The 27,880-nt window shown below is 45.3% G+C and overlaps 1 long non-coding RNA gene and 1 pseudogene across 1 annotated transcript; both read left to right on the forward strand.

Moving 5' to 3' along the window:
- The first annotated feature begins 1,394 nt into the window (after nucleotides 1–1,394).
- LOC141567798 (uncharacterized) lies at nucleotides 1,395–26,346 on the forward strand. Its single transcript, XR_012490640.2, has 3 exons — nucleotides 1,395–1,485; nucleotides 6,464–7,167; nucleotides 23,884–26,346. It is a non-coding gene; the product is annotated as an uncharacterized LOC141567798 (long non-coding RNA).
- LOC109455668 (glyceraldehyde-3-phosphate dehydrogenase pseudogene) lies at nucleotides 11,905–13,091 on the forward strand (annotated as a pseudogene).
- Nucleotides 26,347–27,880: the final 1,534 nt, after the last annotated feature.

The following is a 27,880-nucleotide window of genomic DNA, read 5'->3' on the forward strand; positions in this document are numbered from 1 at the left end:
AAATTTGAGAAAGGCTCGCTTAACTAGCATTAGACTAGGTCGTACCACCTTTAAGACATGAAGTGAAGTGTAAAGTTTTAAGAAGCAGCAGTCAAGCTAGTGCCTTAGGCGCAAAGCTGGTTAGAATCAGAGCTCTTGCACTTAGCTGCGTGCCGAGGCCAGTTACTCCTGTTCTCTCATTTCTAAAATGGAGATAATAGGATTCGCTTAGCCTATATGGAATTGCCAGTATTTGATCTACCAGAAACACACACACACACACACACACACAAATTACATATATGTGTATGTGTTTGTGTGTGTGTGTATGTTTCCCTGAAAATAAGATAAGTCCAGACAATCAGCTCTAATGTGTCTTTTGGAGCAAAAATTAATATAAGACCTGCTCTTATATTATAGTAATAATATGGTAGCAAGCACCTCAAGACGTGGTAGTTGATTGTGTAGGCTGTATGGCCAAGACCATGTGATTGCTAGCGGTAGATCCAGGACGGATGCGGGATTCCAGAGGCGGTTGCTAGAGAGCAGGGGTCAGCAAGCTTTTCTCTGTAAAGGGCTACATAATAAATATTTTAGGCTTGGTGTTATATGGTCCCTATGGTAACTACTTGACTCTGCCACTATAGTGGGAAAGCAGCCATAGACTGTATGTCAAGGAATGGGTGTGGCTGTGTTCCAACAAAACTTTATTTATTAAACTCAGGTGGCAGTCTGGTTCATTCCACCTCCTCCTTCTATAGTTTTCTGATCCTTATGTTAGATAAAGGGAAAGCAGTGAGTCGTAAAGGTGAGAAGACTGAATTGGGTGTTTGGAGACCTAGGTTTTGTTTCCAGATCTGCCCCTGACTGTGTCAAACTGATTTCTTGGAGCCTAAACTGGTTTATCAAGTGGTTGATATTTTCTGCCTTAATAAACTCAAAAACTGAGGACAGCATAGGAGGCGATGCTATAAAGGCAGAGAAAAATCTATGCAAACATAAAAGAATTGTTTTCCCAGGTTCTTCATTTGTTCAACAAGTTCTTTTTTCGCATCCCCTGTGACTCAGTACTTTGGGGGTGTGACGGTGAATAGGACAGATATTGCCCTCGTCCGAAGGGTGCGTGCATTATCTTGGGGGGTATTTATGTTTCTATCGTTACATGATGAAAATGGAACATGGTGCGTAAGAATGATTGATTCCTCCACTTTTTACAAAAAAACGCTTTGTTCTGAGTAGAATAGAGCAAGGTAAATGAGAAGGTGGGTTCTTTAAATATATCCTAGTCCTAGAGGAGAAGAGATTGGCTTTTCCCGAGATACTTACTGAACGGGACTTAGGATGAAGTCAGGTTCAATTGGTATTTGAGCTTTGCTACAGTCTTGTGTATAAGAATACTATATTCTGTTTATACAGCAGGCTCTGCTTCCAGCCACAGATGTTTCCGGCACCTGGTTAATTTGTCTAGGAAAGGCCAATGCTCATTAAGACTCCCAAGTCCCAGAGGTAAGTTTTATGTGTGGGGAAACTGAGGTACTGAAACTGGTTATGGGATTGGCTCAGATCACAACTCACTAGACGTAGGACTCGGGCCAGCACAAGTGGCAGGTCCTAGGAGTGGGACGGAAGGTCTCCCTCTCTGGGACTGCCTGACTCTCACGAGCGGCTGAGCCGTCTCAGACCCCTGACTCCAATTAGGCTTAAGAAGTATTAGAGGGACTCAAGATCCTGCTGGGAGAGAACCCGTTTTGACAAACGAGAGGCTTGAGTCAGGAAACCAGACGCTGCTTCAGGGCCAAAGAACTTTGGCAGCATGAGCTTGGTCTGAAGGCTGCAGTGTCTCAGAGACAAGCAGGACAGTGTGGAAACAGGGTCACTTTTCTTCTTTCCCTGAGCTGGTGTCTTCTGTCCCTGGAGTGGCCCGTATTAAGGTTGTCTCTCAGTAGAGAAATACCCTGGAACCAAAATGGATGCCTGTCTATGATAGAGGATTGTGGTATCATTTCTCACTTTCAGTTTCATTGAACATGGTCAGAAATGGGGCAAAATATCTTACCCCTTCAACCCAGTCTGTGGCAGGGGTCACCAACTGGGAGGGCTGAGCAGAACCTCCCAAAGTGGCTCCATTGGTTTTTGGGGAGTGGGAGCGTTAGGTTTAGTTTGAATCAGCGTATTTCATATTATGGTTTTAGTTTGTATTTTGGAATTTAAAAAAGAAAACCTCTTGGCTTTGTAATTGGCCCATCTTGTTATCTGCCAAAAGTGAACTACCAAGAGGAAAAGCTCAATCAAATTCTCTTGGCCATTTGGGAGAAGCAGTCATTCTAAAAATTGTTGAGAGACTGGGAGATTTTAATGTTTATTAAAAGAAGATTTTAATGTGTATTTAAAAAAAAGAGAGAGAGACTGAAATAAAAATAGACTCTTTTCTGTTTGCCTGGCTGAAACTCGCCCACACCAGGGGATTCTGGACACAGTGATAATGTGAGGACTGAAAATAATAAAGTGCCCCGTCTTTGAAAGGGCTGAATGCCAGTTTTTATCAGGGCACATGCGCTTCAGGCTGTGGCTGGAAAGCCCACTGATTTGGGTTTGCCAGGGATGGTGAGAGTCGGGGGTGTCAGTTCAAGAGCCAATCTACTGCTATGACCTCATCAAGCAATGCATAGATGTCCCTGAGTGACAGGAGGTCCAAACTAAGCAGGACCTCAGACTCAGGATGTGGAGGCCACACCTAGACCCTGGAGCTGTTCAAAGGTTTGTTAGCTTCTTCTCTGAAAGGTGAGAAGGAGGTGCAGCAGCGTGTCAAAAATAGGACTCTTATTGACATACACTAGTTTTGAGTCATCACGATGTGAGGGTTTTTGTCACTATAGCAAAACTTAAAACTATTCTGAGCGACTTAGCCTCAAGTTTCTCATCTGTAAAATGGGAGTAAGAGTAACCTCGTACTGCTATTGTGACAATTCCATAAATTGGTGTTTATAAATCGTGTTGTCCATGCCTGACACCAGGGGCTCAATAAAAGGTAGCTGCATTGATGCTAATGCTGCCTTGTTGCGAACAGCTTTTATCTTCGGCCATCGGGATGGTCACAGTTCATTGGTCTGGATTCTGTGGGGCGTGTCTTTGGAGTTGGTCCCAGTGGATGAGCGCGATTTGCTCTGATTCACCCACCTCTCTCAACCAGTCTCTCACCGTGTCTGCAAGCGTTCATTTATTTTACACGTGTTTACCAAGCACCGATGATACATCAGTTCAGTTCACGAGCCAGGCCCTGGGGAAAACAGCGGGGAATAAGCAGGACTCCTGCCTGCATCAGTGCCAGTCCTCCAGGTCCTTAGGGAAGCAGATGCATTTCGAGGGAAAAAGGGAAGGGAGCTGGCTGTGTAAGGAGAGCCTTCAGATGGTCCTGTGAAGAGGCAGGAAGGAGCTTTGGGGAGCAACATTTTTTTTTCAGTTTTTTTTTTTTTTTTTTTAAATAAACATTAAGTCCTGAGGAAGTGTTGACCTGGTGAACAGGGAGCCCTTGATGTGGAGTAGCTTGTCAGAGGAGTCGCACGTCTGGCAGGAATGGGACGTACATTCAGTGCTGCCACAGTCAGTGGCTGGGACTCAATGGGGGACGCACAGCCCAGCAGCTGGGGCCACTGGTCACTTACCCTCCCTAGAACAGGAGACCTGAGTGGTGCAGTTTTAGGGCTGCCTCTCTGCCTTCATGGAGTTTACAGTCCGGAGGGGGAGACAGGCATTAAACAAATCATCACGTAAGCGATCGATGCTTTGGAATTGTGACTAGAGCCATGGGTAAGACGCACAGGGGCCACTAGACGGCAGCACAGAGAACCTGCTATTAAGAAAGGTTGGGAAGCCTTTCTGGAGGAAGGGGTTTCCTGGGGCTGAGGCTGGAAAGACACACAGGAGTTGGCTGGGAAGAATATTCCAGGGAGAGTGAGAGGCTGGAGCTAGAGAGAGAAGGAAGGGAAGGAAGGGAGGGAGGGAGGGAGGGAGGAAACGAGAGGGGGAGAGAGAGAGAGAGAGAGAGAGAGAGCGAGAGAGAGAGAGAGTTTTGATGTTTCATAAATTGTCATAGGAATTCTGGGGGCTTAAAAGGGGTCATTTCTGTTCTTTTCTAATGTTCTTTATTTTGGGATTCCACAGTTGCTTTTTTTGTTTGTTTTTTGCTATGAAAAAGAACCTCCTCTTCAAGTGTACACTCTAAGGAGACCCAGTTTAGCCCCTGTACATAAAATATAAAAGAAGTGAATCTATCTGCTCCCGAGGGACATTGGGACATTCCGACCTTATTGATGAAGACGTTATCAGTCACTGACACCAAGGGCTTCTCAGTGTTGAGGAACGGTCCCAATCATCAACACTGTATTAAAAAAATGATGAAATGCCGAAACAGGTTATAAAATTAGTCCTGGGAGTGTATCTCAGGGACACAGTATGTCACTTTAATATGTGAAGACTGACAGTAAGAATCTAACCATGAGGCCGACCGCATCCCCTCCACCTGCCCCACTAGCCTCCCAGCCTCAGGCCCGGAGTCCTCAGTGTGGGGGTGGGTCTGTGCAGGTCACCGTGGCGACGGCAGAGCATGGCTTTGTGCAGGTCAGTGTAGAGTACAAGGGCCCAGGACAGATACAGATCTTCTGAAATTCCTGTGAGCCCTTTCCTGAAGTCCTTGGCTTTTCTCAAACACTAGGAACCTTAGCTGACTTCTAGTGTCCTTAAAGCCTGTTCCCTTTCACCAAACCACTCCAGCCAGCCCTTCTGACCTGGATAAGCAAGGGCACCTGTCTTACGAGCATCTCAAATGATTCCTGGCCTCTCAGGACAGGAGGCCCCTCCTTGAGCCCTGACATTGTCTGCTTCCATTTAGTTCCCATACCCCTTTTGGACACTGTTGCCATTTCTTCTTCTGCCTTCAATATATGAGCAATATGTGTACATCTCAGCGGCCGTCTCTTGGAGGAGAATAGCAATTCTAATAGTATTAGGTTGGTGAAAAAGGGATTGTGGTTTCCGAGGTTAAAAATAATTGCAAAAACCGCAATTACTTTTGCACCAACCTAATACTTAACTCAGTCCTGTGTGATGAAGCGTTCAATTCTGTTTTCTGCCTGTCTGTGTACCTGAGGAACGATTCTTATTACATTAGAATTTGTCTTCAGCTGTATTAGCATTGCGTGTTTTATCTGCTCTTTCTGGAGATAGGACTCCCTCCCACACACACCCTCCGTAGCTCATTTCCAAGTCTGTGCATCTCACTGTACATCTGCTGTTGCTCTCCCCGGGTCTGAGTAGCTGCTGACAGTGATTGGCAGAAGAGTGTTTCCAAGATTATTTAAAAAAAAAAAAAAAAAGGAAAATAAAAAAAAAAAGCAAGAAAGAAAGAAAAAGAAAGAAAAGAGGAAAGAGAGAGAGAACAAACAAAAACAAACCAACTGTAAAAGAGAGAGAGAGAAAGAAGTTTTGCGTTATGCTGGCCCTTTGAGTTCCAGCTACCGGTACCAGCTGCCATTCGCTGCATCACCCACACAACACCCTTCTTTGGAACTGATAAATCCTGTATTCTAAGTGCTGACTGGAGTGTTTCTGGCTTGCGTTTTCTCAGCCGCTACTGTCCTTGGCTTTTGAGCATGAGAATCCAGGGGGTCACAAAGGGAGGGAAGGTGGATGTGGGGACACCATAGTTTCTATACCGTGCCCCACCAGGTAAGTTATGGTTTAGACACAATTTAAGAGCCAGAATGCCTCGATCCAGACAAGATGGGAGGGCTAGCTCTTACTTTTGATTCACTTTTGTGTCTCTCCTCTCCTTCCCACTGTCGTTCCTTTTGGGAAGAGAAGTCTTTGGCAGGGTCTACACGGCATTAGAGAAACCATGTGGAAAATGTAAGCACCGCAGAATACCTGTCCACGTGCTGGAGATACATTCCTTTTGGGACTTCCATCTTTCAAACATACTCCCTCTGCCCCTGCTGAAAATACTTCTGTGTTGGCTCCCCCTTGCCCCCGGTAATTTGATGGGCAAGGAATTTGGTGAACTGGCCCCTACAACACCTTTTAATAACCTTATGTGCCATGTGAGGTGTCAAGGAGGAGCCAACCAGGGAAAGAAGACGCTTTGTGAGTTCTTAAAACAGAGGGGATGAAATGCAGGGACTTGGGGAGACAGGTGAAAGAGAGCTGAGAAGCCAACGGAGGAGGATCTGGTAGCCCAGAGATTCACAAGAAGAGATGCATAGGTGTCGGGACAAAGGCCACAGGTGGAGCCTCTGTTACCTGGCAGAAGCAGGGACCACATGGGCCTGTCCAGCATATGCCATCGATGAGCTAGAATTGTTTGAGTCAGGGGAGGAGGGAGAAAAATATTCTGGCTGTTTCTTTCTCCTTCCTAACTGTCTTAGTTAGCCCAGGTTGTCATAGAATGCCACAGACCGTGTGGCTTAAACAGACACTTCTTTCCTCACAGGTCTGGAGGCTGGAAGTCCAAGCTCAAGGTACAGTCAGCGTTGGCTCCTGGTAAGATCTCTCTTCCTGGCTTTCAGATGGCCGCCTTCTTGCCATGTCTTCTTCACATAGCCTTTCCTCTGTGTGTGGAGAGGGAGGGAGAACTCTGGTGTCTCTTCCTTTTCTTATGAGGACACCAGTCCTATCAGAGTAGGATCCTATCCTTTTGATCTCATTTAACCTTAATTACCCCCTTCAAGGCCCCATTTCCAAATACAGTCATACTGGGGGTTAGGACTTCAATATGTGAATTTTGAGGGAACATATGTCAGTCAATAACACCTCTATCTCTTACCAGGGCCACCCACTGGTCAAGCCAATGGCTGACATGGGAACCTGGGAAATGCAGCTTGCAGAAGTCAGGGCCTGTGTGACAAAGAAGAAAGCATGGGGGTCAGCGTCTGCTGAGTGTGTGTGTACGTGAATTCTGAGTATATGCTCAAAATTGAAATTCTGTTAGGAGATGTATGGGGAAATGGATGCTCGTTGGGCAACCAAAAATGTGCACCTCAGAGTGATACGGAATCTCTTTCTGCTTCTGGAACTAACCAAGTCTCTTGCCTTGTTCATGTTTTCTTTTTGTCTGGAGCCCACCCGACCCCCTTTTGCTCTTCACTACGCCTTCCCCTGGCTGAGTTCCCATCATCCGTGCCATCTCATGTATAGGTGAGATTCTTCCATTTTAAGCGCCAGTCCCTGTTCTAGGCTCTGGTGACATACGAACCAACCAAGTACCTGCCTTCCTGGAGCTTACATTCTACTGGGGGCTTGGATGAGGGAGGATAAATAAATAAATGAGCAAAAAAAAAAAAAGTATTTCACATGGTGATACAGAAAGTGGGGAATAATCACGGTAAGGAAGATGAAAATGAGAGAGGTACAGGCAGTGTGTCTATTTTATGCTAGACTGGCCAAAAAAGCCTCCGAGATAAGTCCAGTTGACCACTGAACAATGAGGGGGTTAGGGGTGTCGGTACCCCACATAGTTGAAAATCTGCATGTAACATTTGACTCTCTCAAAACTTAAATACTAATAAATAGCCTACTGTTGACCAGAAGCCTTACCAATGACATACACAGTCGACTAACAACTGTTTTGTATGTTATATGTATTATGTACTGTATTATTACAGTGAAGTATACAGGAGAAAAGAAAATGTTATTAAGGAAATCACAAGGAAGAGAAATTACATTTACATTATTTATTGAAAAAAATCTTTGTCTGTGGACCTATGCAGTTCAAACCTCTGTTTTTCCAGGATCAACTGTAGTACCTCAACAGAAAATTTAAAGACAGGAATAAGGGCTCTGATAGGCCGAATCATGACCCCCCCCCCCTCTCCCCAGGTATGTCCTAATCCCCAGAACCTGTGACTATTTCCTTACAAGGTAAAGGAAATGTGATTAAAGATTTGAGATGGAGACATTATCTTGGATTTTCTTGGGGGACCCAATGTCATCAGAAGAATCTTTAAAAGAGGAAGGCAAAAAGGTGAGAGTCAGTAGGAAGAGGAAGGAGGACCAAAGTAAGAAGTTGGAGTGATGTGAGGAAGGGCCAGTAGTCAAGGGACGCAGGTGGCCTCTAGGAGCTGGGGAAGGTAAGGAGGCCGACTCTCCTCTGAAGCCTCCAAAAGGAACGCAGCCCTGCCAAATCCTTGATTCTAGATTTCTGACCTCCAAAGCGGTAAGAGAACAGATGAACGATTTAAGCTTCTAAATCTATAGTACTTTGTTACAGCAGCAACAGGAAACTCCTACACAGGTAACTGGGGGAAGAGTGTTCCAGACAGAGGAAGAGTGTGTACAAATGTCTTATGAGAAGAAGGTACCCGGTATGGGGATTCCGTTTATTGATTATTTCCACAATTAACAAATTCATTTACATTAACTATTTTATGGAGCACTTATCATATAGTAAACACTTTTTAACCTCTCCCCACACCCCGCACCTTGGGCTTGCCTCACTGTTCAAATGATTTCTTTGTTTATATTTCTTCCCCTTTGACTATAAACTCCTTGAAAGCAGGGGCCTAGATTTTTCTATTGCTTTGTCCCCAGTGTTGGCACAGCATAAGCATTTAGGAAAAAAAAATGCTGCTTTCAGAAGTTGAAGACGTTTTAGGAAACTTTCCTCTGTACAGATACACCCATGACACCACATGAGGCCTCTAAAGTAGTCTCCTATTTATCTACTCACTACTGTCTGGATTGTGGATTGGGCAAAGAAAGATAAAATGTGGGGCACGGACTGACCTCCTGGCTTTCAGAGCACTGAGCTGAGGGTCTCACATATTTGATCAGGTTCCTTTTACATCCATGGGGCAGTAGGGCCTGTTCTTTGGTGGGTGTGTTAGTGGAGGTTTCCATTAATGGTGGTGGGGATCAGGGACCCCTGGGGCTGCGAGGGGAGGCCTAGGACTTCAAGGTCACCACCTCATTAAAGATTTTGCTGCTTACTTCCTGTGCAATCCTTTCTGAGCCTAGCTGCCATGCTAACTGGGAAGGTATCACAATTCTTCCACAGGCCTGAGGATGCACTCTTCCTGCCACGCATCTCCCTGGGGTGGTCTCTGGTTCTTGTCTGCTTCCCATCTCGAGCACAGGCCTCCCCAGATGGGGAGAGGCGCTTTCCTCAGAACCCTTGGAAGCAGTCCAGGGGGCTGTATGCTGATTTTCAGGCTGTCTGCTCACCAGCAGCTTCTTTATTTCACACTCCAAATACTTGAAATTGCCATTGGGTCACCCTCAGCTCCCTGCAATTAGCCATTGGCTGTGAAAACCCAGCTGTGCTCAGCATTTCACTGGTGATTGCAGATGCAGGCGAGGAGGTTGAGGCTCTCGAGTAAGACAGTTGTTGCTGGGAACGGGAGGAAGGGCAGGCGTCAGAAGGAAGATGAATGTCCGGGTGTGTGTGCAGGAGACAACAGGGTGCTGGTCAGAGGGGACCCCAGGAGATCAAGTATGGAAGTGTAGAGCAGGACAGGGGATGGTCTGAACGCTGGTCATTAGGACAGGACAGCGAAGAAAAGGCTCCCGGGAAATGGGGAGACACATGTGTACACACATTTTTGCTTGTTAGGGTTGCACTTACAGATGGGGAAAGGTTGAGGAGGGATGTGTGTGGAGTGCCAGAAACACAGCGAAGGTCTCCATGTTTGTTATCGCATTTAGACTTCACCTCAAATGTATATGTGGTAGGCATTATTATCCTCGTTTTTATAGATAAGGAATTAAGGCTCAGAAAGGTTACACAACTTGCCTAGACGGCACATGCAAACATGGTAAGGTTGTAAATGGCAAGGTCAGGATTCAAGCCCCACTCAACCTGACTGTAGACCTGTTGGCCTTTCAGAGCCCTGAATCGGCTAGGTCATGCTGCAGTGAAAAATGACCCCACCTCTGTGATTTCTGAGCCATTGGTTTATCCTGTACTCATGCCTCATGTTCATTGACGGTGGCTTTATTCCATGACTCAGGCTGATGGAACAGCCTTTACCTTGAAAGCTGTGTTATTTGTAGTGAAAGGAAACCAGAATATGGCAACTGCTAAGCTGGGTTTTAAAGTCTCTACTTGGAAATATCACATATCTCTTCTGCTCATGTTTCTCTGGCAAAATCAAGTATTACAGCTAAGTCTGCTGCCAGTGGGGTAGGGAAGTAAATCTTCCCCCAGGAAGGGCATTCGATGCTTTTAAATATCAATATGGCCGACCACAGGCAACCAGCAGGTCTCCATGGGGCTTTCCCATTCCCATGAGGCAATTCTGGCCTGAGGCATAGCAGGTGCATGGCGGGTACGTGGTCTAATGAGAAAGCCTGAATGACTCTTTTAAGACCAGAGATTATCTCTGTCATGTGCACTGCTGTGTCTTAGTTTCTAAACGGTGCACGTAGTTGTTGCTCAATAAATACTTGTCAAACTAGTACAGAGAAAAATGGGGCTGTGAACAGCATGAAGAAAATGAGTGGGAATTACTGTCTGAGAGGGGACAAAGGACAGAATGAGCACCTAAAGTACAGAACCACGCTATTTCCAAAACTAGTTTATCCATCTATTACCATTGGACCTAACGTTGGGTTGTCTATTGGAAATTATGTACTCAGACTGTGCCTGGGGGCTGGTTGGTAGCTCTTGCCACTAAATCACAAGTTGCCAACTAGTGCTAACTAGTGATATGTGCTATATTTCAGTTTCATTGAGGTATAATTGGCCATCAAAATTGTAATATATTAAAAGTATACATCGTGATACATATACTTTGTGAAAGGATTCCCTCTGTCTGCTTAATTAAGATATCCATCACCTCACCTCCCCGCCAGATGTGTGTGATTTGATTTGCAAAATACGTTTAATCTTTTTGAGCTTGTCACAAATGTTTAAAAATCAGGAGGTGGCCCACGAACCTTTACTTTCTCTTGAACCATCAAGAGCTCTGGCAACGTCAGACCAGGCAACTTTTATGGCAGTGATGAGTTAGGAGCTGCCTTGTCCATTCAGGGCACACACTTGCCTGTTTGCCTTGGTCCCCATCTGTCCTGCTTCTCTGCCCTGTTTCCTTCTTGGCCTGTGCTTGCCTTGGAATTGGAGAAATAGTGAACATGGTCCATCCAGGAGCAGCTACAGTAACAGGGTGATGATTTGTCTCAAAAAGGGAAAATTATACTTGGGTGATTAGCTGTCTTCAGATCAACAAGCCCTGTCCTCCCTCAAAGGGGTCACTTGACATGTTTCCATGTTTCCCCAGAAGGCTGGTGGAACCAGCCCGAGTGTGGGGGAGGGAGAAAAGCTTAGTTGGGCTCAAAATAACCAGCAAATAGGAAATATTTCCGGAAAACCTACTATATACCAGGCTGAGAGTTGCGGCCATAAAGGTGAATAAGACGCACAGAACACTTCCCTCAAGGAATTAAGTCTAGCCGGAAAGACAGAGCTAATTAGTACAGTTTGTAAGGAGCGAAGGTATGCAGAAATAATAACACACATTTCAATGCCACTCACTGTGTGCCAGGCACCATTCTGCACTCTCTACAGAAGGTAACATTCATTTCTTACAACAGCCTCATGGGTAGGCACTCTTATCTTACTGGGTCCAGAGGGCTTTTATGCTCTTTGCCTGACTCACCAATATCTAAAAGGAGGAATCAGATAGCTGAGGAAACTGAGGCAAAGAGACATTTAGTAACTTGCCTATGGTCACACAGCTGGGTTGGAGCTGGGGTTTGAGGCGGGAGCTTGAGCAGCCGAGTGTTTGCGCTCAACCAGCCACTTATCGGAGGACTTCACAAGGGACGTTGGAGTTCCACTTGGAAGGGGAAGGAGTTCGGCAGATACACTGGTGACTGAGAACCTTTCCAGGAAAGGAGATGAAATCAGAAAGTATGAAGACTTCTGCTCCTGTGACTATCAGCTGCGTCTCCCAGCACAGTGCCAGCTGTGGCCCTGAGACACGATGGTGAAGGTCGGCCTGAACGGATTTGGTCGTGTGGGGTGCTTGGTCACCAGGGCTGCTTTCAACTCTGGCAAAGTAGATGTTGTGGCCATCAAGGACCCCCCCCTCACTGATCTCAACTACGTGGTCTACATATTCCAGTATGATTCCAGCCATGACAAGTTCAAAGGCACCACCAAGGCTGAGAATGGGAATCTTGTCATTAATGGAAAGGCCATTCCCATCTTCCAGGAGCGAGATCCCACCAACATCAAACAGGGTGACACTGGTGCTGAGTATGTGGTGGAGCCCACTGGTGTCTTCCCTACCTTGGAGGAGGCTGGGGCTCACTTGAAGGGTGGAGCCAAGAGGGTCATCATCTCTGCCCCTTCTGCGGATGCCCCACGTCTGTGATGGGTGTGAACCGTGGGACGTATGACAAGTCTCTCGAGATTGTCAGCAATGCCTCCTGTACCACCAACTGCTTGGCCTCCCTGGCCAAGGTCATCCATGACAATTTCGGCATCGTGGGGGGACTCACGACCATAGTCCATGCCATCGTTGCCACCCAGAAGACTGTGGATGGCCCCTAGGGGAAGCTGTGGCGTGATGGCCGAGGGGCTGCCCAAAACATCATTCCTGCTTGGACCCGTACTGCCACGGCTGTGGGCGAGGGCATCCCTGAGCTGACTGGGAAGCTCACTGGCATGGCCTTCTGTGTCCCTGCCCCCAATGTGTCAGTTGTGGCTCTGACCTGCCACCTGGAGAAAGCTGCCAAATACGATGACGTGAAGAAAGTGGTGAAGCAGGATTTGGAGGGGCCCCAAGGGCATCCTGGGTTATACTGAGAACCAGGCTGCTTCCTGTGACTTTAACAGTGACACCCACTCTTCCACCTTCTATGCTGGGACTGGCGTTGCCCTCAACGACCACTTTGTCAAACTCATTTCCTGGTATGACAGTGAATTTGGCTACAGCGACAGGGTGGTGGACCTCATAGTCCAGATGGCCCCCAAGGAGTACGAGCCCCCGGACCACCAGCCCCAATGAGAGGAAGAGAGGCCCTCAGCTACTGGGGAATCTTTGCCCCAAATTGATCCCACAACACACTGAGAATCTCCTGATGCCGCAGTTTCCATCCCAGACCCCCTGAAGAAGGGGAGTGGCTTAGGGAAATTTACATTGTCACTCACTATCAATAAAGTTCGCTGTACCCAACCCCTCAACCCGCCCCCCCAAAAAAAACAGAAAGGATTAGGATTTGAGTTACCCAGCAGTGGAATCAGCAGCCTTATCAATAATGTGTTGATCATTTGTAAATGGTAATTGGCGATGCTGCAGAGCTGGTTGTGTGAGGCTTCTTCCAAAAGGCTCATTGCAATTAAATAATGGCACATCTGCCTGCATTTCTAGAGACAGACTTCCATGCAATACTGGTGAATGGACAGCGTGTGATTGGAAGATCAGTGCAAGGCAGAGGCCTCTTTTAAACTGTCACTTGTGTGAGGACAATCTTGAAGCAGAAAGAAAGCCCAAGAGACAATGGGAACTTGTATGTTCATCTCTCCCTCAGAGGAGAGCCCCATGGTTCACTTATTTGTGTGCTGCTTGTTCTATGCACGTATTAGGCTTTTAATGGAGCTTCTTTCATGAAATCCACAGAACCCAAATGAGCTCTGGAGCTACCCAGAGACTCACATTTTATCAAAGGCATGAACTTGACTTGCTTCTCTGTTGACATTTTGCAAATTGTAGTTGTTTTTGTAGTTCCCCTGCCCAGCAAGACCTGGCATCCATTGCCCAAGAGTTTTGAATAACTAGCATCACTCCACCATGCTTCAAGGCCCTCTCAGATGCTGTCACCAGGAAGCCTTCCACCAGCATTACTATAATAGATGTGTTCCATCTTGAGGCTGTGGAGCGATTTATCTGGACTTTTCTGTGGGTGACCTTGTTAGAGCTGCTTACTCTGTTCTTTTTGTTTACAAAATGAGCATAATTAATAGTACCTAGGGTTGTTATAAGGATGAAACTAGATAACCTTTGACTTCTCAGCGCAGTGTCTGGCACATAGTAAATCCTCAATAACTGCTTTCTTCTCCCTCTTCCCTCCCTCTTCCTTCCTCTGCATCTCTCCCCTCTCTTCTCCGTATGTCTTCTCTTCCTCCTCCCTCTCATTCCTCCTCCTTTTCTTCTTCCTCCCTCCCATCCTCCGTTTCCTTGTATTAACTGTTCGAGTTTGGAAGCATTACTCTATATCAAGCCTTTCTGTGGCTTCTTTTAATATTCTCAGCTCTAAATATGACCTGTATCTGTCAGGGTCTCAGCAAGAAACAGATGCCATAATCACTTTAGGTAAATTGAGGAGTCTTTAATAAAGGAACTATTATAAAGGCTTGGGGAGAGTGTGGGGGAAACCCCATGGGGTATAAAAAATCACTGAATCCAAGAAAAGTAGGTGCTCTTCAAAAACAGGTCTGATGGGGGCAATGAAAATGTGTCGGTTGACTTCTGCTGTGATAACAGACAACCTCAATGATCTCTGGCTTATGATACAAATCTTCATTTCTTGTGCATGTTACCCAAGGGCTGGCGACTGGCTGTGGTTCTGCTTGACTCTGCTGGGCTCAGCTGGGTTCAGTGGGACTCAGTGGCCTTAGCTCCACTTGGCTGGCTTGACTGAGCTGCACGTGTTTTCACATGTGAGAATCCAGGCTGACAGTAGTTGTGGATTGGGACATGCTGTCTGATGATGGAGGGCAGAGCCAGACCATGAAAGAATACACATACTGCTTCTGCTCTGATGCGTTGAATGGCATACCCTGCTTTTATGTTCCATGGACCAAGGCAAGTCAGATGGCCGAGTCCAAAATCCATGGGGTGGGGTCAAGCTCTGCCGTGAGAGAGGAAACGAACATCTGTAAACAAATGATACAATCTATGACAGGGAGGGAGGGGTAACTGGAGACTAGAGACAGAGAGAACTGTGAGGAGTGGGCTGCCTGACAGGAGCTACGGCTTTGCATCAAGGGTGGAGCCCACCACGGAGCACAGAAGAGGGCTCTGCAGGATTAAATGCCCCAAGCCTAAGTCCTTCCTCCCTCCAATACCGGCCAGTTCTCCTTGTGCCTGTCCCCCAACTGGAAGCCAAAGGCAAGAGTCTTATTCTATATCTTTACAGGTCAGTTTTCTGGGACAGAGAGCCGGGTGGAAAACATTAGAGAGTGTATCTGAAGAGGCAAATGGAAGATGATGATTTGGTTCCTTCTCAAGGGCATTATAATCTGATTCATAATATGGATATTAACGTTGTAGAAAATGTACCACAAGCATTTCTTATAAACCAGCAACTCCTCAGTCCTAAATAACTTAGGGAGAATTCCAGGCTGATAGTTCATAAAGTGAAAATGGGGGAAAAAAATTAACATGGCAATAAATCTTCCTCGAGAGCATGCTATAAATCTAGGAGAAACCCCTTTTGGGTGACATAAGGCATGACCTTTAACAGCTAATAGTCTAGAAACTGTTTGCTTCTGACCGTTCTCAGTCCCTAAGTGGTTTCCATTCCAACATTGTCATTTATCTTGTGATATTTACTTTATTGTGGTAAGTTGCAATGTTTTTTTTTTTTTTCTCTCAGTGAGTCCGTGATAAAACAAACTCACCAGAGTAAGATGAATGCCAACTTATTAACAAGCATCACTTAGAAGGGAATGGAGCCAAGCAGGCCCAGCGTGAGGCATAAGAGTTTTGCATCTCTCCACATCAATCTGGTAGAGATGCTCATCTAGGCATTTATGTGTTGACGTAAAAGCTCTGAATTCTAAAAGATTCTTGGACAAGATAGGGAAGGGGGACAGGGAATCTTTGCAATGCCCTGCATCTTTCTGTCAACTTTTCTCTCTTCAAATCTTTCACCAGTCTTTCCAGGACCTGGTGCCCTCCTGGTTCCCCGGGTTGTCCAGATACCCTAGACTCTAGGACCTGGTGTTTCCCATCAGTCCTACTTTCCATAGGGTCTGGAGAATGCTCAGGATCTTCTCCCCAGAGTCTCACTGCTGTCCAAAGGGGGTGAAGAATTCTGCCTGTCCTTCCATTGTTCTTTCCACCCATTTTCTAGCTTCTTTTCCTCACCCCCATTTAAGAGCGAGAACTACCAATCTGGGTGGTTGGAGCCCAAGACCTTGATGGAAATCCTTCTCTATTTCTCTCTGCCTGATTCTCATGTCGTTACAAAAGTTCGCCAGTGGGTCCTGCTTCCATGTGGTAATGACACCCAAGGGTCCCTGCTATAGGTTGGCCAGGCTCGTCCATTTGACTGCTCAAGCCAGAAGCTTGGGGGATCTCACCATGTCTGTTGGAATGGGGAGAAGCCTACACTTCATGATTCTCCCCAACGTACCTTGGAATCTCACTTTATGGGAGTGTCAGGGTTTGTTTTGCTTTTAAAAGAATAGTATTTTGTTTTTATTTGATATTTGTTCCCTGTGTGAATGCTTCCTTAGCCAAGAACTCTGGAGGAGAGGAGGAACTTGGGAGGAAGATTTGCACCCCAAACTGCACCCCAAAGCCAAGCCCTTTCCTTAGGCTTAGCATCATCCTCTCTTTCCATTCCTGCGTAAGATACAGTTGAGTGGAGAATGAACAGCACAAAGGACTTAGCGTTGAGAGAGCTGGGTTCCAGTCCTAGCCTGGAGATCAGACTTTGGGTGAATCATTTAATGCCTCTGAATGTTTTCCATTATCAGACAGGATTGACTTGCAGCTAACATAAACCAGTCTAGCTATTTTTAATCAAAAAGGGAATAAGGTGCTCATAAAATCCTTAGATGGCTGGAAGAGTGGGCTGAACTCTCAGCGTGACTTCCAGAACAACAGAAGCAGCCTATTTGGGGAGCTGCCATCTTAGCAGTTGGGGAACCAGGAAGCTGACATAGCAATTGATGGGTCTAGGTACACACCCTCCCGGTTATAATCCAGGGATGGATGGCTGTGACCAGCATTGCCTCCAGAAGTAGGTCACGGCTTCCAGATTCACACCAACAAAACATGGAACCCCCTCCCCATACTCTGTCTGTTACTTCCATGGCGTCAGTGATCGGACACTGGGACCTCTGCCATTGTGGCTGTGGGAAAACCCAGTGTCCCATGAAAAAGCTGGGCAGCAGCAACAGAAGAACCTGAAATGAAACCTTTGTAAAGCTCTGACTCTCCTGGCTCTCATTGGCCCCTCATCTGTGCTCCCATAGCATTGTTTACATTGCTATTGTGTAGCTATTGTTGCGTGTCATGATTTGTGCTGTCTGTGTCTGCTCTTTGATTAATCTTGAATACAGAGCTGTGTCATTTTCATTTTCGTGTCTGCAAAAATAAATGTTGGATAAAAGAAACAAACAACTATTTGAAGAGAGTTCCTTTTCCAATCCATTTGTATCTTAAGAATAGTTTCTTTCTGCTTGCAGCGTTAAAAATGTTCAGTGGGACCCAGCTAGGTTTTTTAATGGAAAAAAATCATTTTTTGAAATGTTATCATTCAAGAAACAAACAAAAAGGGAGGCGGCACAGAGAAGAAGACAAATTCTTCCTCTCTGGGAACCTCCACCTAGCAATGGAGACCAGAAATAATAATAGCTTTTATTGAGCACTTACTATGAGCCAGACCTGCAGTGGCTGCTTTGAGAACATTATTTGAAACCCTCATAACACTCCATACTGACAGGTGTTGCTATCTCCATTTAGCAGGTGGAGAATGAGGGCACCTAAGGAACTCAAACATCTCACTCACTGGTGGTATAGGTGGTACAGGGTGTGCTGAGAAGCACATGCCTACTTCTAACATCACAAATCAGCCCCCACTGTGTTGCAACTTTACATCTTGACTCCCGGAGAAAGTATTTTAAAAATGTGTCTGAATCATAACATAAATAATATAAAAATAATATTTTCTAAATAAGTAATATTTTGTAAATCATATTGTATAACTAAAATGAGATGTGAATTAGCTACATCTATTGTAGAATATAAGTCATGTCCGTATTTTTTCTTAGGGCTAAGATTGCCAAGTTTTTTTTTTTTATTATTATTGGTTATGAGAAAAATTTGAGACAAACACAAATTATGACCTCCACAGATGGTGAGTGATGGCTTTTCCATGCCAGACTCATTCCCCTTCTCTGTAAGCCCTCTTTTTTCCTACTCCTCCAGGCATGTTTTTCCCATCAGTCTTTGTGGTAAAAATTGCTAGTTACCTCCTGATATCCAGTCCCTCTTTACCCTTGGTAATAAAAACCCCGATTTTCAGCTGAATGCATTGTCACCAGCTAAAAGACTATACATTCTTGAGTCTTCCTTATAGCTAGGTAAAGCTATGTGACTGTGTTTTGGCCAGTAATAGAGATGCAATTGGAAATGTTGGTGAAAATTCTAGGAAATGTGCTTAAAGTGAGAAAGTGGTCTCTTCTTCTGTTTTCCATCCTTTAGTCTGAAACTCAGATGTGATGGCTGGAGCTCTTGCAGCCAAGTTGGATCAAAATATAGTGAAGTAGAAAGGTGAATGAAATGTAAGTCCTTGATGACTTTGTGGAATCACTTTATTAGCCCTGGACTGTCTACTGCTGGACTGTTTTTTTGGTTTTGTTTTTTTGAGAGAACAAGACTAGGGTGTTTAAGCTGCTGTTAATGTGGGTTTTCTCACCCAGGTGGCCATACTTAGCCCTAACTGATGTAAACTCTCACTGGCTCACCGATGATTCTAACTTATAGCTGTCAGACCCTAAGGTCTTTGTGAGGTACGTGTACTAAGTGTCTGGAGATAAGACAGACACAGGGTTCTAGAGGTTCAGATGCAGGCACATCTCATTTCTTCCTGAGGGGGGTAGAATCTCTTTAAGCTGGGTAGCATACCCATGCTCTGGCGTCAAGGGGAACTCCTAGTTACACAGCAACTTGGACTGCAAAATAGAGGGGCTGCCAAAAAAATGTAGACACATTTTAAGAAAGGAAAACTCTATTAAAATTATAATACTCAATATATACCAATAACAACCGATGAATACAAATCATGTTTGACTTCTGCAATTACAAGAGGTGATCAAAGTGGTTTCCATCAGTGTCCAGACACTTCTGATTATGGCGAACTACTGCTTGAGCAGCGTTGACCAACGTGTCCACTTGTAGACATTTTTTTGGCACCCCCATATATGTTCCACTTATTTAGTTCTCTAGAAGGGTCTAGCCCAAGGACACCCTTATACTAACCATTGAGGGCTTGGCCACCTCTTATCTTTCTCTTGGCCAAGAGCAGCATATGGCAATGCAACTCCTCAGCTGAGATATCACCATGCTAGGGGACTCTGTCTCCTACTATTCCAGGAACCCTGTGGTCATAAATGGCAGGATGGGAGCTATGGATTCCAAAGTGCTGAAGTCAGAAGAGAACTTAGATATATGCAATCCAGCTAATTCATTTGGCAGATGAGGAAATGAGGTTTTTAGAAGTAGGTTGATACAACTGGAAAGGGACAGAGCTGAGACAATGGTCTAATTTTCCTGCTTTGTAGTCTGGTGTTCTTTCTTGAACAAGGCACCTGGTGTTGCCTGGAGTGTTGGTCCAGATTCTCCAAGAAGCAGATGCCAAGACAGGATGAAATGTGCAAGAATTTTCTTAGGAGACGTGCCTGTATTAGAGAAAATGGGGGAGGGAGCCAGAAAAGCGTGGGAGAGTTGGCAGACCATGGTGCAACTCTGACACCAAGTGAAGGAGCAAGGGAGGGAAGGTTGGGTCGAAACATAGGGGTGCTGTGCAGCCTAAAGAAGGCCTGGCAATGCTATTGGTAAGTCTTTGAACCACAGTTGGTCATCACAGAAGTAGGTTGCCCTGACACAGGAGCAGCAGGGGAAGTGTGGCCTTAGCACAGTGCAGCCATTGCTTTTACAGCCAGTCCCTTGGTCAATTATGCTCCCTGCAGCTAGAGGTCTACAAGGTGCATTCTCATGGCTGCCATACCTGGTGGTGAGCCTCTGCCCACCCTTTTATACCTGTAATGTAATGTATACTGTTTGCACCCATTTCAGTGTAGAGATAAGTAGGCAGACAGGCACATTCTTTCTGTGGAGACTGACATGGCAATTGAAGCAATCGATGTGCCCTTTGATGGAGACAGGCCCAGCCATTGAACTTGCTAGACATGGCCCTCAATGTAAACCATGGAATCGAAGCAATCACATTTCAGGTCTTTTCCACATTTGTTTGGGGGACAAGTCAACAGGATTGCTGGTTAAGCTCACTGACGTTTTCTAGAAAATTATATTAAGTGAGACCTTAGGCAAATTCCAACTACAGGCATGTGGCTAATTCCTAATCATTGGCTTTCCATATGTTTCTCTGCTTGCTCCTTTAAGTCAGGGCTGCAGGGCAGATGGGGGATGTAAACATGTGTTTTGTGCCGTGGACTCTGACCCTCACATGTGATCCACAGAGTACCTGACAAGACTCGGAGATTCAAGCTTCTTAGGGGGCTGCCAGCATTTCTCTGCTTAGTGACGACTCAGCATTCTCAGAGCCAGAAATCCTGTAGGTTGAGCACGTGTGCCCCACGACGTGGTAAGGGTCTTTGATTGGGACTGGGCCAGATGGAAAGAAACAAAGTCTGTAACAGCAGGCGCTGCCTACCTAACTCCCTGTGTTGTGTTCCCTCATGCTGGTTGCTCATATTGCCAGAAGGCGGGACTCATTTACTTTACATTCAATAAACATTTATAGCACACCGCTTCTGTGGGGCCACTGAGATGAAAAGAACATGGCTTCCATCCTCAGGTAGCTTGCAGTGTGGTGGGTGGATGGACTCCTACACAGGGAATTAAATCCAGGGTGACAGGACAACGTGAGTGGAGTGACAGCAAGATCCAGTGAGACAAGATGTGCTCCCAGAAGGCAGAGGAAAAGCATCTAACTCAGCCTGCAGGGCTCAGGAGAGACTTGCGATATCTGAGTCTTAAAAGAAAAGCAGAAGTTCACTAGTTAAGGATAGGGTTGGGAAGGCGAGAGCAGTAAATTACAAGCCATTTGTGTTGCAAGAAAAGCATTTCTCAAAGTGCGGTCCTGGGACCACTGGGGCTCTCTCAGAGCTTTTCAAGGCATTCGTGATGTCTAACTATCTCATGCATTTACAGTGGAGTTTTCCAAGTGCTATATGAAGTGTGATATTGTAACAGATTAAATACAGAAGCAGATATGAGAATCTAGCTGTCTGCTATGTAGCCAGACATTTAAGAGATTTATAAATATGTAAAACAATGCCACTCTTTTCACATTTTTTTAAGACACAGTTTTCATAGAATATGTTATTTATTTAACATGTAATGGGCTCGTTATTGTTAATTTAAAATCAGTTAATAAAATATTTAAAAATAGGTTTAAGTTTCTAACAGGGTAATAAATAAATAGATATAATTCATTTAAACAATAGCTCTTTGGAATCCTCAACATTTAAAAAAAATTTTTTTATTGGGGAACAGTGTGTTTCTCCAGGGCCCATCAGCTCCAAGTCGTTGTCCTTTAATCTAGTTGTGGAGGGCGCAGCTCAGCTCTAAGTCCAGCTGCCATTTTTCATTCTTAGTTGCAGGGGGCGCAGCCATCTCATGCGGGAATTGAACCAGCGACCTTGTTGCTGAGAGCTCACACTCAACCAACTGAGCCATTGGGCCACCCTCCTCAACATTTTTTAAAAAGAGTATAAAGAGGTTACATTACATTGCAAAAGGGACTTTGTATGTATGATTAAGGATGTTAAGATGGGGAGACTATCCTGGATTATCTGAGTTGGCCCAAGCCAATCACAAACCTCCAGGATTACTTACTATTTTCCTATTTCCTGGGTTTTAAGCAGATAGTCTTCCCCCCCCCCCCAGAGGCTCCCCTTTCCTCAGCCTCTGCCTGATGACTTGGTACCTCTACACCCCAATCACCTGTTCTCCTCCACCAGCACTCCCACCCCCATGCAGATTCAGTCTCACTCTCCTCCATGCTCCCATAGGGGATGGTGGTGCTTCTCTGGAGAACTCATTTGGCTGTATGTAAGTAAATACGAGATAGGATGGACCAAAGTGAGTGAAAACAGGGTTGTGTTTGTTTTGTGTGCCACCCCTATAGTGTCTAGCATTGTGCCACCATATACTGATCATTTCGCTTTTGCTTAGCAACAAACCATCGCCAAAACTTAGTGGCTTAAAACAACACACCTTTTATTTAGCTTGTGGTTCTGTGGGGGTTTGGGAGGTTTGGGCAAGGGCAGACGATCTTTGCTGGGCTCTTTCAAGTATCTGTGGAGCAGGCAGGGAGACTGGTTGCTAGTTGACCTCGGATAGCATCACTGACATGTCTGGCTGTTGGCAGTCTGTAAACAGGGGTGGCTTGAATTTCCTCAGTGTGATCCTCTGTGATCTGGCCTCTGTCAGGTTGTCAGTCACATGATTCGGGTTCTGGAGCCAGGCATACTTATCGTGGAATCCCATTTGATCACTCACAAGGTTTATGAACGTAGGTCATATTGTCTCCCTGTGCCTCACTTTCCTCATCTGTGAAGTGGGTAGAATGATAGCTAAAAACACTGATGTCAAAGTCAGCCTCCGTCACTTACTATCTGGGTGAATTTAAGCATGTTATTTCACCTCTGTTTCCTCATCAAATGGTAATACTAATTAGTATTATCGCCTTTTCAGTGGCTGTAAGGATTACGTGAGTCGGTACACAGGAAGCACTTAGAACGGTGCCTGGCACTTAGCAAGCACTGCATGAATATTTGCTATTATTGTTGACATGATCACTTAGTGCCCACTGCCTAGGTCATGTGAGAAGGAATGAGATAGAAAGCATGTAAAGAGCTTGCCTGGCATGTGATGAATTTCAGCTACTAGTGCTCTTATTAGTCTAACAATAACCCCGCCCTCTTAGCATGTGAGGGGCCCTCACTCAATTCGATGTGAACTTCTCAAGGTGAAGTTTACAGGTTCAGGAGTGGGAGGGCTCTCAAACTTGCTTTGCACTTCCACACACCCACTCCCATGACTTAGTTCTCTCCAGGATCTTCTGTGAGGAATGTCGAAAGCTTTCATGCATGTAGGAGCTGCCCTTCATCCCTGATAAGAGGCATTAAGAGAGGAGTACAGCGGGCGATATTAGAGCGCGGTGGGTTTACGGAGTCGTGTTAAGGGTGTTCCGATTTCTCTGCTGTATAAAACACCCCATATAAACTATAAAGTAAAATATTTACATTTTTACATACCTAGAAGTCCTGGGTGGGTAAAGTGAAGTGATTTGGTAGATTTCCAAATCCATGAGGCTTCGGGGATTATGGTTTTGCTTCACCTGATGCAAAGCAATACTTTATGGATTTCATGGAAATCACATTTTTCTGCCTAAATTATTCTTAGTTGGGGGGGGGGGGGAGAATGGAGACCATATTGGCTCTGGAAAAGCTTGGATAGAGGCTCCTTGTGGTACTTTGAGTGAACAGTTGCACAAGTTTTTGATAACCGGAGCAGACGGAAAATTTATATATGTATATATAATTTATTTTTCTGTTTATACAAAAAGGAATTTTAAAGTCATGCAACTTCTAAAAATTTCTACTTGCAGCTGGTTAGTTTTCTGAGCCACCACAAAGACAGCACTAACACCCTGCCAAAGTTTAATCATAAACTGATAGCTATAACTTGGAAGGGGGGGGTGGAGGTCTGATTTAATAAGCCGACAGATAAGTCAAACACCCACAAATGGTAATTTACAGCTGCAAAGGGCAGTGTTTTAAAATCACGGTGGTGAATTATATGTTTCTGAAAAAGTAACTATGTATCTGAAAAGTTATGTTCTTTGGTCATGCTTTAGACAATATTTTTTTGGCTGAATCGCCTTACTAGGTTGTAAATAACAGTCCTTTCTACTTTATTTTCCTAGGTTAGCTAGTTGCCACTAGCTGCGGTTTCCTGGCTGTATTTGAATGGAGTTCCGTTCAGCTGCAAATGCACTGCCCTTCCTCCTCACTGTCACCTCGAGGGGACTTTGTGGGGTGTGGCTTTCAGCTGCCTGTGGGAGCTGAGTGGCTGTGGAGATCCTGCTCTCTTCTGATCCAGTTCCCCCTGTCTCTCTCCCCTACCCACTCTGTAGACCACCAGGTTAAAAGGAAAGCATGGCTATATCTTGCTGATTCATTCATGAAGTTACCAACTTTTCACTGTAGGCCTACTATGTGTAGAGGCTTATGCCAGGTGGAAAGCTGTGGCACATACCGGTGGCCACAGCCCTCCAAGGTATGCATCTACTTGGAAGAAAGGGCACCTTTGTCTCATTTACACAGAGGCGCTTCATTGGCTGGTGAAGGGCCCTGGTTAGGAGCGCTGGGGGCTCATGGGAGAATCTTCGTCTCAAGCAACATCTCCGTCTCACTGCCATTTAGCCACCAGACTTGATGGCAGTGGGATTTAGGGATTGGACTATTTTATACATTCTCTCACATTAATTTGACTAAGCAGAGGTTCTTCAATAGTAACAGCATTCACGGTGACAGCACAGCAACAAACGATGGCAGACTGTGTTTTCCAAAGCTGGCTGCAGCCACGTCTTCATCCTGCATGCTCTTCCCAGATGTGAACCTGCCATGCCTTCACCAGAATATGGAGTCTATGTCTCTACTCCCTCGAGTCCCATTAGTGCCTTGACCACAGAATACGGTGGAAGTGACACTGACACTTCTGTAGGTCTCACCTGGTCTAGCTGCCTCCACTTTCAGTCTCTTGGAGTTTGGCTGCCATGGAGTGAGACAGACTGCCCTGTGAGCACCACGTTGTGGGATATCCAAGCCACCTGGGAGGCCCTGGAGGATGAGACACCAGGTGAGAGAGAGGCAGGGGCGAGGCCAAGGGGCCCGAGAGTGAGGTGCAGCACATGCGTGAAGGAGCCATCGTGGAGAGGCGGCCCCTGGAGCCCTCAGATGACTCCCGCCCCTGCTGTCTGTCCTCTGGCTTCATCCTCACAAAAGCCCCCATGCCAGAGCTGCCCCGCAGTGGCCAGTCAAGCCACAGAAGTATGAGGGAGAAGATACTGTCATTTAAAAAACTCTAGGTTTGAGGGTGGCTGAGGGTGGCGTGCTGCGCAGCAGGGATGACCGCAACACCCTCTCCGCCTCCTGCCGCTTCCTCTGAAAACAGAACTCGGTGTTTTCGAACTAAAACCTCATTTGCTTCTTCCAACTTGATTGGTTGGAATTAAAGTGATGAAGAAAACAAACACTATAGGATGTGATGGAAGTCTCGTTGTAATAGGCTTCTGGTAAGTGGTGTCCGTGTTTTCTGACAAGCAGGTTTTTTGTTTGTATTCCTCACTTCTCATTTTAGTCCATTTCTACTTGTCCGACTCTCTGACATAAGATATGTTAGAACATCTGAGCTTCATTCATTCATTCATTCATTCATTCATTCATTCATTCATTCACTCATTCATTCATGTACTTACTGAGTTTAGTCATGGAGGTGACTGTTAGTGGGAGCCCAGGACACCTGGCTATGGCCAGGCAGGTGTCATAGAACAGGAAGCACCTTCCCTGCCCCTGTGAGACTCACCACTGGTGGGGAAGGCGTGCATAGAACTGAATGACACTGCGTGGCAATGCCACAGGAAAGGTATCTATGAAGTACTTCAGGGGAACGGAAACGTCCACCCTCCCTAACCCAGGCAACATGCCAAAGAAAACTCGGGGGGGCCTAACTGGGCTGAGTCACACCTGTGCCTGGGACACTCTCTGTGAGGAAGGAGAACTGCTTTGTGGCCCGTGAGGATGGAATATTACAGTCAATGAAGCAGCTGGCTGCAGTCACAGCCTTCTTAGCAATGCCGATCTGGTGACTGACCTACACCTTGACCAGTGGAAAGCATTCTCCTTCCCATGCCACCTGAACATCTCCAGGCTCAAGCACCAGTGACATTTATGGTCTGACTTGCTTGACTTTCATTGCCTTATATTGCTCACTAATTATTTTACATGTACCCATTTGCCCTCTGTAATGAGCCTGGAAGTTTCTTGAGGGTCTTATTCTTTTATTCCTTGTATGGGTGGTCTTGGGCATTTATAATTCAATAATCACTTACTAGGCAATTGATGAATATGGAATCGGATTGGACAGATCACAAAAACTTAGAAATAAAGGGTTCAGCTACTGAGCGAAAATCTTCGAGATGCTTAGTCATTTGCAGAGCTCTTAGTCACATGTCACACAGGAGGCTGAACACATTCTGGTTGTTAACTTACAGAATCTTTGTAACTCACTAAGGTGGGTAGCATCATTCTTATTTTAAAGCTGGGGAAACGTAATCCTAGAGGGTAAATACCCTGGTCAAGATCATACAGCTAGTTAATGATACTTTATCGCCTCTTTAGAGTCCCGTGTGCCAGTCAAATGAGGCTGTCTGTCAAATATAGTACAGTTTTTATGCATTTGGTCTCCCAATTTCCCCATACTTTCCAGGGGGCTTAAATTGGACAATCTCTCATTTCCAGCGCCTAACTTAGTTTGGACGTCATATCCAAAAGTTTGGATCCAATGCGTGTATTTCTTGTGGAAGCAAAAAGTGCAAACCTTTCGGCATCTGTTACTTATAGTTGCTCTGCATTAAATTACAATTTTGCATTTAAGTTTCAAAAAGTGCATTTTGGTACCAAGACTTTGATGTGGAAATGAACAAGGGTAGGAAGTAACGGATACCTTCCACATTTTTCTTTAATAGAGAGAGATGTGTAAAAACATTCGACGTCAAGAGCAGTTGTCCTGGTGCTTGTTCTTAGTCGTTGGAGGAGGTTGTGGAATGCCACGCTTGCGCTGCTGTTGAAGACAGAATTTACACACACCTTACATCTAGACTGGTTAGCCTCACAATTTTACCTCAGTTACCACCTGATTCACATTCTTGGTCTACAGTGGTCGTAGCCGTACTTCTCTGCTGCATCTAGCCCACTTCTGGTTGGGAGATCTGAGTAGAAATCATGGGTAATACCTGAGTAGAATCTGCAATACCATATGCCCTCATTTCTCAATCAGAGTCTTTTGGTCAGCACATCTGTCCTTATAAATCAAGTTAAAGTAACATGGGTGAGGGAAACTCAATGCCAATCAATAAGAAAAAGACTAATTGGATAGAAATATGGATAAAAGACATAAACAGGATGTAGTAGTCTGTTTGGGCTGCCATAATAAAATGCCACAGACTAGGTGGCTTAAACAATGGGAATTTACTTTGCACAGTTCAGGAGGCTGGGAAGTTCAAGATCAAGGTGCCAATAAGGTAAGTTTAATTCTGAGGCCTTGTCTCTTGGCCTGTAGATGGTCTCCATCTCTCTGTGCACTCACATGACATCTTTGTGTGAACAGGAAGAGTGATCTTTCTGCTGTCTCTTCTTATAAGTACACTAATCCTATCAGATCAAGGCCCCACCCTTTGACGTCCTTTAGCCTTAATTACTTCCTTAGAGGCCTCTTCTCAAATTCAGCTATATTGGGAGTTAGTGCTTCAGCGTATGAATTTTGGAGGGGGGGGCATAACATAGGGCATTCATAAAAAAAATAATATATATTGTCAATAAGTATGTTATTGTTTTTTTAAAAAAGACAATAATAACTAACATTCGTTTGGAGCTTACTGTATTCCAAGAATTTCTGTAAGCACTTGATGTTTATTCACTTATGAAATTCTTATAAGAACTCTGTGGTGAGGTAATTGCCATCAGTATCTCATTTGACAAAAGAGGACCCTGATGTGTAGAGAAGTTAGGCAACTTGGCCAGGGTCACACAGCTAGGAAACGGAATTCAAGCTCAAGGTCTGGCTCCTGAGCCTGTGCTCTCGACAGCTCTCTGAGACGCTCAGGCTTATTCATAGGAACAAGCTAGAATAATAATTTTTTT

Source organism: Rhinolophus sinicus, chromosome 6, assembly GCF_057876585.1.
Source record: "Rhinolophus sinicus isolate RSI-liver-muscle chromosome 6, RSI-T2T, whole genome shotgun sequence".
Taxonomy (NCBI): Eukaryota; Metazoa; Chordata; class Mammalia; order Chiroptera; family Rhinolophidae; genus Rhinolophus; species Rhinolophus sinicus.